The sequence below is a fragment of the Tupaia chinensis genome, unplaced genomic scaffold (assembly GCF_000334495.1).
Source record: "Tupaia chinensis unplaced genomic scaffold, TupChi_1.0 Scaffold144756_1, whole genome shotgun sequence".
NCBI lineage: Eukaryota > Metazoa > Chordata > Mammalia > Scandentia > Tupaiidae > Tupaia > Tupaia belangeri.
In genome coordinates, this window is record NW_006204616.1 from 40,213 (window position 1) to 45,396 (window position 5,184).

The window sequence follows — 5,184 nt, forward strand, 5'->3', positions numbered from 1 at the left end:
GAGAAGAAGGGATTGCGGTGTGGCCATCCCCCCAGGGGGTGATTTTTCACTTTCTGTCTCTCTGTCTCTCTCTGTCTGTCTGGCGAGCGCACATGCCCTATAGTGAAAACCTCTCCAAAAGAATAAAAACAAAAAACAAAAAACGCACATCTTCATCTGAACCATTGGTAATAACTAGGGCATTAACTCCTTTCTCTGAAAAGAGGCATTTATGACAAAATGACATGTTTATCTTTCTTTCCTGTATGAACTATATTAACCCAATAGCCCACATTGATGGAAGAAAGTTTTTAGGTAGAGAAGAATACCAGTTAATAAATGTAGAAAAGTAACAGAATTAAAAGATCACCACTTTGTTGGGGACCAGCAGTTGGTGTAACGGCTATGTCACTGGACTCCCATGTAGTCAACTGCGGTTCGAGTCCCGGAACTAGTGGCTTAAACTCACGCCAGGCACGTGTGCACGCATGCCCAAGATCCTGAGAGAAGGAAGAGAAGGGATGGCAGCATGGCCCCCCCCCCCCCCCCCCCACACACACCCTGGGGAGTGATTTTTCACTTTCTGTCTCTCTCTCTCTGTCCTTCTGGTGAGTGCATGCTCCAAAATAAAGAAAAAAGAAACATCACCACTTTGCAAGTCCTATTAAAATAAATAACTGATCAGGCAGCAATCATCAATAGATGTAAGCATTAGATGAAAAGCTGAAGGTGATATTTACTATTGAGGAATCAAGCTATTACCACCTTAAACCACTGATGAATCTTTCTTAATTTTAATTGTCAAAAAGGTGCTCACCCCTGGGACCAACAGTTAGAGTAATGGTTATGTCGCTGGACTCCCACGTAGTTGACCGCGGTTTGCGTCCTGGACCCGGTGGCTTAAAACTCACGCCGGGTGCGTGTGCTTGCGTGCCCAAGATCCCGAAAGGAGAATGGAGGAGAAGGGATTGCGGCGTGGCCATCCCCCCTGGGGGGGTGATTTCTCGCTTTCTGTCTCTCTGTCTCTCTCTGTCTGTCTGGAGAGTGCACGCGCCCTCTCAAAAAAAAAAAAAAAATGGTGCTCACCCCTCACCATAGAGTGCAAGAGAGAGAGAAAGCAACACTCAATGGAGTGTGATCACAGTGCAATCCCTTCTCTATTTCTCCATCCTGCCATAATTTTGGGCCTACATGCACAAACACCAGACATGCTTTTCAAGCCACCAGGGCCAGGACTCAAACCTCAGTTAACCTTGTGGGATGTGGCTCCTTTAACCACTAGGCTATGGGGCTGACTCACCATTGATGAATCTTAACATAATTAAAAGCAGGACCTCCAGACATTATATGCCTCTTAATGTGATGAAATAGGAACCTCACAGCAAAATAAATAACAAATAACCTGAATGTGATAGAGTTCTGTAAGCTAACTTCCATCTCCAGAAAAAAATGGGGAGTAAAGAACATACTAGATGACATCACAAGGGATCAGACAGACAACTCTGGAAGACAGAGGGTCCTTCCTTCTCCAGGACAATTGTAATAAATCAATTGCATGAAACAACCAGTGGGAAGGGAAGACCTCCTTTGGGTTAAGGAACACTTTAGAGACATATCAAACAATTCAGTGTGTTCTGATTAGAACAAGCCCATTGTAAAAAGACATTTGCTTACAAAGACAATTGGGTAGTAATGGACTTGCTATTATTAGATATTACCAAAGAATGGTCACTATGCTTAAGCATAATAATAATGCAGTGGTTTTATTGAAACATCTTCATTTCTTAGAATTATATACTGAAGTATATAGGGATATCTGGAATTTGCTTTGAAATACTTAGACAACAAAAACAAAACAAATGGAATAGATGAAACAAATATATAATATAGACCAGATAGTGGTGCAGTGGTAACACATCTGAACCCACATGAGAAAGGTTCTGGGTTCTGGATGCAGTCACCCTTCTGGGGAGTGTTTTCTCAGTTTCCCTCTCTTTCACTCTGCCTCTCTCTGGAGAGCGCAGGTACCCTATAGCAAAAATGTTTTTAAAATATGGTAGAATCTCACTGATTGTCCAGTCTGGAAGGTGTATCTATGTATGTATGTATCTATCTATCTATCTATCTATCTATCTATCTATATGGTGCTATGCTCTATATAATTGAAATATTCATAATTACAAAAATCAAAATTTTAAAAAATTACATTTAATCACTGTACATCTTTTTTTTAAGAGAATTATTTTATTTAACTTTACTTATTTATGTACTTATTTTAATTTGACCAGAGATGGTCAGAGCATGAGAGAGAGAGAGAGGAAAGAGAGAGAGAAAGAGAAAGTGAGAAAGCAAGCCAACAGATCCTGCACTCAAACAGCAGTCAGTCATGTGGGAGTCTAGCGCCCTTAATGACCACACCATCTGCTGGCCCCAATCACTGTACATCTTTACAGCATACGAAATGGTTTTTCCCAGCATGAATGCAGTGCATATCACTCAAGTCAAAGATATTACCACATACATTATCATCCATAGATAATTTTTTTTTCATTTTTGTGTCTGTTAAATGTTTTTTTCTTTTCCTAATACCCTTTCTCCCACTCTCTCCCTCCTATACTGTTTCTGTTATCTACAGTAGTCCTCTCTGCCATTGTACCTTCCAATCTCTCAGTTTCTGCCATAGAGTACAGACATTTGGTATATATTGAGCAGGGAAATACAATGCATGTCTTTCATAGTCTGGTCTGCTTTGCTTAGCATTAAATCTTCCACATTTGTCTACTTTGTATAAAATGTCAAGGTCTCATTGTTTGTGTGTGTGTGTGTGTGTGTGTGTGTGTGGCTAATATTTCAGAGTACAGAATTTAAAGTTTTTTGAGAAAATGAAAGGGCATGCTGATTCTAAGACAATTTTCAGAGTAACTTGGAAAGAAGCATTTTTATTCAGGCCTGGAGTGAAAGCCTTGTTTAGAGTCAGTAACTAGGACAGTTAAGATGAGCGAGAAACATGCCCAACTGTTCCCAGCTGTTTATATACCAAATAGAAAACGTCCTATGCTAGGAATGTGTTTTTATTTTTTTAAATAAAATAATGATTAATTCCAGTAGCCTCTGGGCTCCATTAATATTCTACTTTTTGAGCTGAGCAGTGGTTATGTGGATATTCACTTTATAACTATTTGTTAATCTGTATTACAAGTCTTATAGACACTTCCATCTCTAAATTATATTTCACAATTTTAAAAGTTGAATTTATGGGACCAGCAGGTGGCATGGTGTTTAAAGCGCTGGACATTTCCACATGGTAGCCTCTGGGTTCCATTAATATTCTACTTTTTGAGCTGAGCAGTGGTTATGTGGATATTCACTTTATAACTATTTGTTAATCTGTATTACAAGTCTTATAGACACTTCCATCTCTAAATTATATTTCACAATTTTAAAAGTTGAATTTATGGGACCAGCAGGTGGCATGGTGTTTAAAGCGCTGGACATTTCCACATGGCTGACTGCAGTTCGAGTTCTGGACCTGGTGGCTTGCTTTCTCACTTTCCGTCTTTCTCTCTGTCTCCCTCTGGTGAAATTAAAATAAATGTATAATTAAATAAATAATTCTTTTTTAAAAAGTTGAATTTTTAAAAGTTTTTTTTTTTTCTTCAGAGAGACAGAGAGGAACCCTCAATAGGATCTTCATGCTGTGATCCACCCCCAGCCTCAGCCAGTCGCATATCATGGGCACATGGGTAGTCCATGTGTTCAAGGCCTCCCAGGGCATTGTATTATCATTGTTCCATTGTCTGGCCCTTTAAAGTTGAATTTTTAAAAAGTATAATTGAATAGTAAAACATGATACTCTTTCTCCCAATTTGGTGCAGTCTGAACTAGTTAAGGATACCACAGCAGCTCCACACAATTGCTTTTCCCCCAACTTTTGGTTGAGTACTGTCATTTCAGAGAAAGAACAGGAGGAAATAGCAACTTCTTAAATCCTCTAAAATATGCTTATTTCTCTGCCTGCTCAGTGTGGTAAACAAAGGGGCACAGGCTGAAGGGAACCATGTCTTTTTCATTGCTAGGATGTTGGAATTTATTCAAAATGGGAGACTGATTATAAATGTATAACTCAGCTTCTCCTGCCTTCTCCCACTATAACTCTGCCTATTGGTTTCTATGCGATCATCTCATAGATATAGAGCTTTTTGGAGAACCCTTTCTACCCAATGTCCAAAGAAGAAGGATGCTTCAGAGTGGGAGTTTTGAGATCACCTAGCCTTTCCCACCTCCTTTGCAAGCCATCCCTTCCTCATCTGTTCCTCACTATCACCAGGTGAAAGTAAACATGAAGTAGGAGTCTGGATGGAGGGGGAAGAGGAAAGGAGAGAGGGCCAGAGAGATTAGTCAATGGATGAGCACATGAGAAGGAGGAGAAAGTGGCAGGGGCTGCAGCTGGAAGTTGGAGGGTAGTTCCCAATTGGTGAAGGATGTCCCTGCTCCGAAGGCGGACTGAGCATGACAGTATAACTAGGAAGGAGGGAGAGAAAGGTTGTCTCTCTGTATGGCAGGCTAAGTTGACTGTCCTAGGTGGGCAGGAGGATGTGCCATCTATTCCCGTGACCAAGATCTGAGAAGAAAAATGTGGCCCTGAATGGGAGGGCAGAATGGAGTAGGTAGCCTCTGTGTCCACAAGAAAGGAGATGGACTTACCTGCTACCTGTAGTGTTACCCTGGGCTCAGCAAGGGTGATAGGGGTCTTCAATTCCGGGCCTCTTCAGTCGGCAGCTAGCCCCAACAGCTCCCATGAGGGAACAACCTGGCTGACTGATAATCCCATTGGGTTTGGTAATAGGAACAGCCGCTTGTCCTACTAGAAGAGTCAGGTCGACCAGGCAGGCTTGATCGGCATGTTCTCGGGCTGCAGCCTGGACTCACTCTCTCTCATTTGCAGTAAGAGTAGAGGACAGGATTACATAGAGGTCATGCCAAGTAAGATTATAGGCCTGAGTAAGATGGCAGAACTCTTTGATAAAAGCCGTGGGGTTAGTGGAGAAAGAACCAAATGTTCTTTTTATTTGAGATAGATCTTGAAGATGAAAGGGAACGTGGACCCTAACAATACCCTCCTGCCACTTCCAGGAGAGGACAGAGAAGGGTAGAACTGGGGAAGGGATGGGAGAAGGGTGAGAGCATGAGTGGGTATGCGAACTA